Raw genomic sequence first — 13,146 nt, 5'->3', positions numbered from 1 at the left:
AATTAATAAATGAAAGAAAGGAAGAATAGTAGTACAAAGAACAGATTTACAGTGGAAAAAAACAGGCTTAATGGAGATACAGTGAAACAATCTGGATGTAAAGGACACAGCATACCTGAGACTACCTGTTGTGTTCTGAGAGTACAAGGTTGTCATTGCCATTCCTTGAGCAAAGAAGTGTCAAGAGTGGATCTGTTAAATTGCAAGGCAGCTTAGAGCCCATAAGGGTAGTCCAATTGCCATCTTGCAGATAAGGAAACTAATGGGCTTAGAAAGAAGAAAGAAATGTTCTTAAGGTCATACACTTGGGGTGGCAGAGAGGAAACTTATTCTTGGGCTCCTGATTTCAAATCCTGTTCTCTTTTTGTTATATGTCACTGATCATTACAATAGGAATAGCCTAAGAAGGGGTTGGGGATCAGGGCAAAGAAACCCAAACTTCATTCCATACATTGTTGGTAAAGTCCATTTGTGAGGTAATCTTGGCCCAAATGGAATGAAGACAAATATAAGTAGAAAATAATGAACAAATTTAGGAGATTTCTTGAAATATGATTTAATAGTGATTGGATAAAAGGAGAGGAGAATAAAATTCCCAGGTGTTATGAAGGATAAAGGATTAATACTGGAGAAAGAGGAGAGGTTGCAATAAATTTGAGGGGAAATGTGAGATGGGAGAGGTATTTATAGTCTCCAGTATAAAACTAATTAATGAAACCATGAAGCCATAAGTGGTAGTGAGGGAGAAAGTAAAGAAAGAGAAATAGTGGGTCAATAGCTATGCCAACTAGTTGGGATGGAAGAGGGAAGAAAAGCTGGTAAAGATGGCAAAGAAAGATTTATCAGTAGTAATATTTGTTCTTAGAACAAATAATAGTAATTCAAAATCTGGTAATTCAGATCCAGATACAGGGAAAAGAGTTCACAGAGTATATTCAGGGGGTTACTAACAGAATAAAAAGCTACAGAAGGATGAAAAGTAAGAGTGATCAGAATAATATGGTTAAAACACTAGGACATAAATCAGAAATTCCTCCTATCTATTTTGTAGGCTATTCCTCTGGGGTAACACTTTTAATAATGCATGCAGGCTGGCCCATTGCTCTTAAATGAGTAATTAGCTGCTAACATTACATTGCTAGAAACCTTGAATATCAGTTTCTCCCATTGTACTGAGAGAATATTTCCTCCCCTTTTTCCACATGTGTGCATGATAGTTGTCTATAATGATAGGATTTGTTGTTACATATTTGTACATGCACACAATATAACAATATAATTTGGCCAATATCACTTCCCAGCACTTCCCCTCTCCCACCCCTTTGTCCCTTTCCTCAACTGATCTCTGTTTTTCATGAAATTCATCCTCACCTTTCTTTCCCCTTTTCTCTCTAGCTTCTGTATATCAGATAAAACATATGACCCTTGACCTTATGATTGTGACTTATTTCACTTATATAATGCTCTCTAGTTTCATTCATTTTCCTGAAAATGACATAATTTCAATTTTTTGTGGCTGGAGAAAATACTTTCTCTTAAACTTTACTTGTTGCATTAAAAATTTTAATTAGTATTTCAAACCATTTTAATTAAACATCAGCAGTCACAAAGTGATTTTTAGTTCCACGAAGAGCAGGATCTGAAAATCTTTTTGGAAAATTTTCATATGCCATTATAAAAAAGGAGTATGATCTCATATGTGGTAAAATTGTAAACACTAACATTTCTATTTTTACTAGTATTTTTTAGAGATTGTGTCTAACTATGTTGCTCTGGCTAATCTCAAACTTGTGGGCTCAAATGATCCTTCTGCCTATGCCTCCTGAGTAGCTGGGACTACAGGTATGCACCACCACTCCCAGTTATATATACTTTCTTTTTAAAAAAATATATATTTTTAGTTGTAAATGAACACACAGTATCTTTATTTATTTTTTATGTGGTGCTGAGGATCGAACCCAGTGCCTCACACGAGCGAGGCAAGTGCTTTACCACTGAGCTATAGCCCCAGCCCAATATACTTTCAAATGTCTAAAAGAAGAGATAGATAAATAGATAATAGATTTACATATAGATATGTAGATATATACCCAAATATTTACAAGTGGTTATTTCCTGATGGTGGGATTAGGAATTTTTTTTCTTTTTGTTTTTGCAATTAGGCTTTTAAAAAATGATAAAATTACATTTTCAAAGTTCATTTTGAATCCTGCCCTTCATGGAGTTAAAAATCACTGTGATTGCTGGTGTTTAAAATGGTTTGAATTACTAATTAATTTTTTAATGCAACAAGAGAAAGTATTCTGTCATAAGATGTGAAATATAATTCCTGTCTAGTGGCACACTGTGTTCAAGAACCATCTGTATATTTTCCAATGTGGCAGAAATTTGGCAGACTACAAGAAATACTTGTGTTCATTGCCACATTTGTAAGTTCAGTGTAAAATACCCTTAAGATTTATACTTTGACAGATGTTGGGAAATTTATATTTGCAAAAAACCATTGTGAAGTCTTGAGAATAATTTTAAAATACACTTTTGAAAGAATGATGGTTAAAAAAGCACATTTTAAAAGCCTCAACTAGAGTTTCCAAGTAACTTTAGACAAAAATATACTTTACATTTCATGTTGTTCCGTATTTGTTAGTCACTGTATATTTCCTGAGTATAATACTGCATAGTACTACATAAAGTACTAAGCAAACACTTTAATGATATGTTACCTTTCATTGAGAAATCGAGAAATTAAAGGGTTCAGACATGTATATCATCACGTAACTCCACACAGAAAAATTAACATTTATTTGGTATCTAAGCCCTTGTATGGTCCTTTCTGCCACAGTGTGGAACTAATGATTTGTTCTGGCCAATAAAATGCATAAAATAAAATAAAATTTATGGGATGTCATTTCCATGATCAGATCATAACAGCAGACTCAGTTGCTTTGATTAGGCAAGCCGTAATTGGGAATGTCCGTGTGGCAAGGATCTGAGGGTACTCTCTAGCCAATAGCTAGTGAGAAAAGGAGGCATTAGTTCATTGAGAAACTAAATACCAAAAATCCCTGTTAGAGCTGGAAGGTTGGTTCTTCTACCAATTGTTTTCAAATGATGCTTCATCTCTAGCCAATGCTTGATTGTTGCCTTGTTAGAGACCCTGAAGAAGAGGACCCAGATTCCTGGCCCATAATATTCTGCAATAATAAATGTGTGTTGTTTTAATCCACTAAGTTTTGGGGTGATTGTTACATATCAGTACTGGAAGATGGACAATTCCCTTAAGGAGAGAAGATTTATTATTCAGAAATTTGGGTCATAATTTCCATTTTCATAGAAAACTCTGAATGGAAGCTCAAAGGAGAGAAATTAAAGTGACTATAGGAAGGGGAACAAAAGGTTTCTTTGTGAACATATATCTGTATGTAAAAACTGGAAGCTGTAGAAACAATACAAATTCCTTTTACTTCTGGGTGTGTCAGTTTCCACTCCTTATTTCTGTAACCTGTATATGATCATGTACTGGAGAGTTTCTCTAGAAGCTATTAGGAGCCTTCTAATGCCATGATGCACAAAATATGAGCCTCAATAATGTGATTAAAAACTTAGTAACTGATTTGTCATTTATTATATAACAAATTCTATAAATATAAATCATTGCTCTATAGGTTATATGTAAAGCAATCTATAGTATTTCTTTGATTTTTGGACCTAAACATCAAACAGGCTTCTAGTCATTCAATCCACCTGAATATGAATGTCCTAGAGGCATTGAAAACTCAAAACTGATATCATTTCTATCCTGCACAAATCTAATAGGCTTCCTCTAGTTTTGCTTGTCCACAGTCCATCCTACTACACAAAGTAGAATCAGAAAAGCTGGCTGCCATCGTACATGCCTCTAATCCCAGCAGAGGCAGGAGGATTCTAAGTTTGAGGCCAGCCTCAGTAACTTAGTGAGGCCCTAAAGCAACTTGGTGAGACCCTGTATCAAAATATAAAATAAAAAGAGCTGAGGCTCAGTGGTTAAGTGCCCCCCTGGGTTCAATCTTTGGTACTCCTCCCCCCACACCCTGGCAAAACAAGGGACTGTGGTTGCGGCTCAGTGGCAGAGCACTTGCCTAGCATGTGTGGGGCACTGGGTTCAATCCTCAGCACTGCATAAAAATAAATAAAATAAAGGTATGTGTCCATCTACAGCTTAAAACAAAAAACAAACCCAAACAACAAAGTACAATCAGAGAGCCACCTCCAACACTGTCTCACATACTAGCATTCCCACATTCAGTCACCAAATCAAGTCCACTTAGTGTCAGAAACAACTTTCAAAACTAATTGTTTCACCACTGTCCCCATCACTACTTAAGAATGATAAGAAGCCTGGGGTTGTGGCTCAGTGGTAGAGTGCTCACCTAGCAGGTACGAGGCCCTGGGTTCGACCCTCAGCACCACGTAAAAATAAATAAAATAAAAGTATTTTGTTCAACTACAAATAAAAAATAAATATTAAAAAAATATTTTCTTGGGTTCTGTTTTTTAAAAATCTATTATGTTTAATACAGCCACTTTTAACTATTAACATGCATTTCCACTAGAAGGTCAAACTGCATAAATATAATGTGAAATGTGGCTGTAAATTAAATGATCTCAGCTGAAAGTCAGTTTCATTAAAAACACATTTATATTATACAGTTATAGTAAAAAAGATATTTTCTGAAAAATATGTTGTAAAAATTTCCAATGGCATTCTAATCTTTGTTTCATCTTTATTTCTGAAATATTTATTGTCAATAAACTAACAGCTAAGTGTTTATGAAGAATTTACAAGAAAGGAACTTCTAATTATAGAAAAAGTTTAGGTTAAAACAAAAAGTGTAGGTTCAGTTTCGGAAACAGTTCCTTGCTTATATTTTAAGAAAAAAAAGGGAAAAAAAGATGTTTTATACTAGAGGTAAAGAACCTTTCTGTCTTCTACTAGAGATCCAAGACTTTGCTTAAATTTATCAGGCCAATAATAAGTTCAGCAAAAGTTTAATTAGTTGGTGATGGATTGAGGCTAAGAGTGAAACTTAGTAATGTCATATACTCTATCCTCATGTCTTTTAAAATAATTTGTTAAAATAAATGAAAACATATTTATACTTGTACTTAATTGCTTCATTTTGGGGGCACCTATCTGCTTATTTTTAAAAAGTTTCCCCTTCTTGCTTATTTTTTTAAACTGGTGCATTATAATTATTTCATGTTCATTTTTGAAGATTACTGGTGCTTTTTTTTAAAATTAGTGTATGGCTTTTTGCATATTTCTGCAATAACAACTTTTCATTGAAAAAAATGATTTTTTTAAACTCCTGTTTTAAATCTGTTAAGAAAATTTGGGAAAAGGTATTCATTTTATAAGATCTTACAGTGTGGCAAAATTCATGTTCCCATAAAAAATACTTTGTCTTTACTAAAAACATTATATTATTAATTCTTAAAAGCAAATTGAGCTGGGGATATAGCTCAGTTGGTAGAGTGCTTGACTTACATGCACAAAGCCCTGTGTTCAATCCCGGGCAACACACACACACACACACACACACACACACACACAAACAAAACAAAACAAAACAAAACCACCACTAACCAAAAAACGAAAATAACAACAACAAAAGAAAATTGAGTTTCTTGGCTGAACTTTTCTATCAAGTGCCTTTGATGTGCCACTATTCAAGGTGCTAAGTGCTAGTGGGTAAGATCAAGTCCCTGACTCCATGGAGTTTATATTCTAGAAAGGTGAGTCAGTAGACAAGTAAACAGTGAACAAGATAATTTCCTGTTGTGATAAAGTCTGTGAAGGAAACCAATAGAGTGAACCCTAACTAGGCTTTAGAAGTGAGGATGGAAGGAAAGGAAGAAGTGTTTTTTTAGGGTGAAGATGACAGGCCAGGTCTCTAGGAGGAGACAGGCATCTGAGCAGAGACCTCAAGAATGAGGAATCAAGCCTGTGAGAAACTTCAAGGAGCCTTCCAGGCCCTGGAAGCAGCCAGAACGAGAGAGTTTGAAAAGAGAAGAAGCTGGGTGAATGTAAGGACCAATGAGGGAGGGGAGAATGGAATATGAAGGAAGTAGATTAATATTTTTTGTTGTACTTGGGCACAATACCTTTATTTTATTTATTATGTGGTGCTGAGGATGGAACCCAGGGCCTCGCAAGTACTAGGTGAGTGCTGTACCACTGAGCCACAACCCCAACCCTAGAAACCAGATCTTGGGGCTGGGATGTGGCTCAAGTGGTAGCGCGATCTCCTGGCATGCGTGGGGCCCAGGTTCGATCCTCAGCACCACATACCAACAAAGATGTTGTGTCTGCCGATAACTAAAAAATAAATATTAAAATTCTCTCTCTCACTCTCTCTTTAAAAAAGAAAAAGAAACCAGATCTTGAAGGGTCCTTAGGCCACAGTGAGAAATTCAAATTTTGATACATAGTGGCATTTACATCCTAAGGCAGAATATAAATCTTCCTTTTGTTACTAGGAAAATATATTATATTTAGAATTTGAGGGAGAGAGCCGGTGCTACTTTATTGTAAGTTGAAAATCAAAAATCTGATGGAAATATAATACTTTTATAGTGTGATACTAATGTAATGAATAGTGTTATTGAGGATGCCCCTAGAACTCTCAGGAGGATCCTGAAAATTAGAAAATATAATCTAAAAAATATTATTCCCAGCTGGGCACGGTGGCATATGCCTGTAATCCCAGCAGTTTAGGAGGCTGAGGCAGAAGGATGGAGAGTTCAAAGCCAGCCTCAGCAAAAGCAAGGCACTAAGCAACTCAGTGAGACCCAGTCTCTAAAGAAAATACAAAATAGGGCTGGAGATGTGGCTCAGTAGTTGAGTGCCCGAGTTCAATCTCCAGTACTGCCCCCCAAATGTTATTCCCAATGTGACAGTACTGGGGGTGCAGACTCTTGGGGAGATGTTTTGGTCATGAAGGTTGTCCATAAGAATGGACTAATGCCACTATAAAAAGGTCTTGTGAAAGTAAAAAAAAAAAAATATATATATATATATATATATATATATATATATATATATATATATATATCTGCAACTTGTGTTCCAAATTTTCTTATTCAATATAGGTTTTGTGGGGCTGGGGTTGTAGCTCAGTGACAGAACGCTCTCCTAGCATGTGTGAGGCACTGGGTTCAATCCTTAGCACTGCATATGAATAAGTAAAAAATAAAATAATTTAAAAATGCAGCTTTTGTTTTAGTTATGCTCTTTAGTGAAATAGGTAAAGCACATGGTAATAAGTTATTTTTTTTAGATCTTGAGAGAATTAGAAGTCCATACTGTTAATGTTTGTCTAAATGAATTGTCATTTCAATAGCTCATACTTCCTTAGTTTTAAGCGATATAATGTTTATTTTAAATATTAAGATTAGTTAGGAAGCTTGAAAATATACCCCCTAAAAAGTGGCATTCATGTGTAATTCTGACATCAGTAGCATATCAAATTAACTTCCTTGAGGCTAGAGAATATTTCAGATGGTTGTAGTTTTTAAATACAGTATTCTCATATATAAGAACAAATATTAATTTCTTATTTTGTCACTTTTATTCTTTTAAGCTCCAAATCTTTATTTTTATTTATATGTGGTGTTGAGAATTGAACCCAGTCCCTCACACATGCTAGGCAAACGCTCTACCACTGAGCTGTAATTCCAGCCCTAAGCCCCAAATCTTAATAGCCTCAACTATGCTGAAAAATCATGGATGAGAAACTAGATGGATTACATAGGAGTTGAAGTAAAAAGTTAAAGCTCAACAAATACATGTTATGAAGGTCTTATTCAGCATTATTGATACAAATAATAGTGAACTGAATATAAAGAGGAGGTATGAAGTATTAAGTTATAGGATAAAAAATTTATCATATAAATCAAACATTTATTTGGAGATGATTTTATACCAAGAAATTTTTTTCAGGAAGTAAGTTGTTTAAAGTAATTATTTTCAATAGTAAACATTAATAGTTTTGTGATCAATTTTTATAATCTTTTAAAGTCGAACATAAAGGCCAAACATAATTCTATTCTAGACAATATACTTCTTTATGCATATGCCTCTTAGGCTTTGAAAAGTACAACTGTAGTTCATCAAATGTGCCCCAAGGCACAATACCATTTTACTCAGTCATTAGAAGGTTTAGCATAATTGCTTAGTATAATCCAAAGAAAATATGAGTACTGACATCAGGGACTCTCCAATTTGTTAGGCAATTGTTCTATAATTTTTGGCACCAAGATAATCCACATGTTGAAATAGCAATTAATCACTAGTGTTAGTTATCAAGCTATGCTTTTAGCTGTTTCCTCCCAAATTTGACCTGAAATGACAGAGTTCCTGATTTTATTTTTATAATATTCTGATTTGTGAGATCAAAAGTTTAAGTATACCAATGTGGTCACAGTTGACCTGAATTTCATATTATTAATTTTATAAAGTAAGTAGATTATAACATTATGTTTACAAAGATGAATGGTATATCAACTGCTAACATTTAGATAAAAGATTTAGAAACTTATAGATTGATTACCTCAGAAATCACCTGGTGTCCTAAAATTAGCATTTTGGCTATTGGAACTTGTATTGAAAATAGGCCAAAATGAGAACTGTATTTTCTATTTCCTAACTAGTATTTTGCAAACATAATGACAGAAACACATCAATTATTAAATAGTGGATAACATAATTACCTCATCATAATTTGAGCAAAATTATCTTTTAGTTATAAGGATGAGCAAAAGAGACCATCATACTATGCAGTATATTTTTCTGTCTTCAAACAAACAAACAAACAAAAAGCCACATTACTCACCTATATATATATATATATATATATATATATATATATGTATATATATATACACTCACTATATATATATCTTAGGTTATAGTTAAAACAATCCAGAAATACAAAAGAAACCTTAGAAACTTAATGGTCTATGTTCTGTTAAGTTTATTTAGCTACATGTGGATGCAGTGCAGACTTAGTAATATAAATGAACTCTTCTCTGCATGCATGACTTACGCGTCTGTACCTCATCAGTCACAGGATAGTTTTGGAAACTGAACCTCTGCAACATGCAGCACTTCACCTCCCAGCTTTTCTGATTCATTGTAAAGTTACTCATGCTTCTGCTCCTTTGTGTTTATTTTTAAGTGGCTGTGTTTTGGGGCAGTTTATTATTCTATTGTGCAATGTACTGATTTTTTTTTAAAGTTCATTTACCAGGTATTCATACTAAACTTGTGACAGTCTTCAGACTTGATCACTCAAAGGGAGCAAGAAATGTTTGGTGTAAGCTTTTATTTTCCAAATTCAGAAACAATGGAGCACAAATGGCTTCTCTTGGCTCTTTTTTGTCCTTGGCAGTATTGTTGATTTCAAAATAACATCCTGAGTGGTATGCTATTCGTAGTCAATGAAAACAGGCACATCAAGACACTCATATAATTGTAAAGTATAACATAAAAGATGGAACTAAATGCCTAAAATTCTCAACAGTTTATATAGAAGTTCATATTATTCAATTGTTTGGAAGTAGACTCTCTATATATTAAAACAACCTGGAAAATTTGGAACACGGTTGATTTGTGGAATCTTACTGGATCCCCTAACTGGTTTCAATCCCCATTCCATATCAACTGACTTCTTTCCATCTCTGCTAGAGCCTGGGCTTGAAGTCCTGCTCCTATTCCTTTTAAAAATTACTTGGACATTGGGATTAAATTTTTTATGACGATTGACATTTCCTGTATATTATCACCAAAGAGTTTGAGAAATTATCTATGAAAAATTTGAAACTGAACAAAAAACAGACTTCACTCAGGAAAAATGGCCTTTTCAGCTCCTGAATAGCTCAAGGCTGTAAGATAATACTTTGCAGGAAAAGGCAACAAACCTCATCTCATGACTTCAGTTTATAAATTATGACTGCAAATTGAATCTTGAGTTGCTAAAAGCTTGATGTTATAAATAGGAACATGTTTAAGAAAAGTGATCATGAAACTAATTAAAATTTAAAGATACGCTTTAAGAACATCTGCAAAAAACCTTACTTTTAAGTAACTACATTTCAAATAAAATACAAATGTTTCCTTCTGGGGCTGTTTTTGCCTAGGATGGATGGCTGATTGAGGGGTCATTGTTGGTTGTCTCTGTGGCATCCACTTAACCCATTGTGTAGTACTTAATGCATTTTGGATTACTGACCCCACTCTGAGGTCAAGGGATAGCCTTAACTAACCAGTCATGTGCAATTGGGCATGTCACTCAAGTTAGATCAGAGTGAAGTCAGAACCTTATTTGGACACTAGTGAGCAGCTTTTCCCCTTAAGTGGGTGGTGTGGTATAATACCAACTTTGGAGGAAACTACTTAAGTCCAGGTCAATATGAGGAGGGCAGAGATGAGAACCCTGACAGAAGTCTCATCCAACTTATAACTCTGAACCTTGGAGTTAGGTGAGCCAACATTCTATTTATTTAAGCAATTTTGGCTTTGGTTACTGTTACTGATAAACACTGAGACTTCTCAAAATGAGTCCAGTGAAATTAGGACTAAAAAAATTTCTTTTCCTGGCTATTTCTCTTTGTTGTAAGAAGTATTTTCTATGTCACTGAGATATCTTAACTGATTAGTTCACCAATGTAAATGTGGATAATAGTATTCTAGCCTTGGAATGGAAATTGCTAATATGCTTTCCATGGTGACTCTAATGACTCTGTACTCTTTCTGGTCAAAAATTTAAACATTTAATCATGACAGTCAGGGAAACCCCAACAAGCTTGTTACTGTTCTTAGCAGGATGATTCAATACGATATTGGTGTTGCTGAAATTTTGGCATTAAATACAGATTTTGGTTATTCTTTGAGGGTAGTCATTTTTTTTTTTTAAAGGGCAAAAAATGGAGGTGAGTTTCAGTCATGAAATTCCAAGTATACACTTTTACTTAATGAATAAAACAAGTTGGGCTGGGGTTGTGGCTCAGCGGTAGAATGCTTCCTTAGCACGTGCTAGGCCCTGGGTTCAATTCTCAGCACCATGTAATAAATAAAAATAAAGGTACTGTGTTCAACTACAACTAAAAAATACACATTAATAAAAAAAAAAAGCAAGTCCAAAAGGCTGTCCCATATATAGTATCTGTATTTAAATGCTAGTTAATTAGCTTTCTCATCTTAACCAGACTGCCTTCTTTCTAAAGCTTGTGGAAAACCTTCAAATAATTTTTTTTATTGACCTTTTTGGCAGTATGTGAAATCACTGGCTAAATTCTTTTTTTAAAGGTCCTTTTCTTTTTTTGCTCCTTTGGTCTCCTTTTCTGCCCATTTAAAAATTTTGATGTTTCCATGATTCAGTCTTAGGCTATTTTTTTTTAAACAAGATTTACTTGCATTTATTATTTCCATACCAAAAACATTCCTTACATTCTCCTTTTTTAGAAAATTAACCTAAAAATAAAGTTTTACCTTAAAATGTTACAGTAACATCAAAAATGTAATGTTCATCATCATTCAAAGAAAATAATCAATTAGCTGTTTTCGTTCATTACATTCACCTTCTCAAAAATGAGGTGGATGATTAAGATGTCATCTTAACCTTCCCATTAATCAACCAAGCTGTTTTATTAATATTATTGAATAAAGGGGAAATCATTTGAAGAACTGTGATCAGTTATTACAGTTTTAAGAAATCCCAATAATATATCTTTTTAAAACTAAAATTCAATACAGTACTTGAATTGCCTCTATGAGCTTAGCTGGTATAAATAAAATTTGTCAGTCAGCATTTATAGGTTGTCTAAAGAATAATTTTTATTTACTCTTCATTTCTTGAGGCCTTATAATGTTTTGCTAGTTGGAATTTTATAAACTGCAACAATTAAAGGGGACTTTCCCCAGGTTTTCAGTGCATTTTGTAGATGCAGCTGGTTTCGGAGGCCTTTCTGAGAGAGCTTACTACAGAAATGTTTACATCAGGCTCTCCATTCTTTCACTTTTTTTTGGTATTGGGGATTGAATGAATCCAGGGATGATTACTACTGAACCACATCCCAAGCCCTTTTTAATATTTTATTTAGAGACAGGGTCTCGCTGAGTTGCTTACGGCCTAAATTACTGAGCCTGGCTTTGAACTTGTGATCCTCCTGCCTCAGCCTCCCAACAGGCATGTGCCACTGTGTGGAGCCCCTCTATTCATTCTTTATTACATAGGTTATTTCATCTGGTCTTTACTGTCAAATCTCTATAGAGTGCTTAGAAAAAATAATGCAGAATATTTCTGCTGTTAATAACTCTTTTAACTCCCCAGTGCTATGAGGATCAACTCCAAAGGCCCCAGTAGGATCTACCTTCCTTCTATCAGATAATTATCTCCTATCTTTTATTTCTCCCCTTCTCTGGGATAACTAATCAGAAATTATCCTTCTATTGGATAGGCAGCTTCAAATCCAAAGTGATGATTGGATGTAAAGTGAAAGTTTAGTTGATGTATTAGGCATACTAATTTCAAGCAGAACTGATTTCATTTCCTTGAAGCTTTCTGCCCCAGGCCACCTGTCCATTGTTGTATTCTCCGACTAGAATAGTAACTGCCTACCTATTACCCTTTTCTGGCTAGTCCTCCTTTCCTTCATGTTTCACCTGAACTTTGCTAAGTCCTCTTTGGAAGAAGCGTTTCTCCCAAAAATTCACCAGCATATTTTATTTCTCTCTTCACAATAGTATACTTATGTGCTTGTCAACTAGCCTTAGCCTCCATAGTTAAGTTCTGTGAGGACAGTGGCCATGTTTAGCTTGTTCAATTTACTTCTAGAGAGTAACATTGGGCCTGGTTCAGGAAAATCACTGGCAAATATTTGAATACTCTGGGCTATGTTTGTTCTGTCTCTAATAAAGTTACTTGATTTTCAGGAAAATAATCTAGGGTATGACTTGGCTAATATTTTATAGCAACATAAAAATGTTAAATTTTATCTTTACTAACAGACCGTCAAAAGAAGGTATAGGCAAAAATCAAAAGTGGTTTTGGCCATAGTATGTCAAATGAAATGCTGAAATTCATTGATTAATTTAGATAGGCAAGA

The 13,146-nt window shown here is 34.4% G+C and overlaps 1 protein-coding gene across 1 annotated transcript in view; it reads left to right on the top strand.

Moving 5' to 3' along the window:
• Nucleotides 1–10,437: 10,437 nt before the first annotated feature.
• CSPP1 (centrosome and spindle pole associated protein 1) overlaps nucleotides 10,438–13,146 on the top strand; it is a 152,768-nt gene continuing 150,059 nt past the window's right edge. Inside the window, exon 1 of the mRNA XM_081266447.1 lies at nucleotides 10,438–10,521. The gene's annotated coding sequence lies outside the window, so the exon portion shown is untranslated. The remainder of the gene's footprint in view (nucleotides 10,522–13,146) is intronic.

The sequence above is a fragment of the Spermophilus citellus genome, assembly GCF_964194105.1.
Source record: "Spermophilus citellus genome assembly, chromosome: 14".
Taxonomy (NCBI): domain Eukaryota; kingdom Metazoa; phylum Chordata; class Mammalia; order Rodentia; family Sciuridae; genus Spermophilus; species Spermophilus citellus.
The sequence above is the reverse complement of the archived record's forward strand: the minus strand, read 5'-3'. Positions and strand labels throughout refer to the sequence as shown.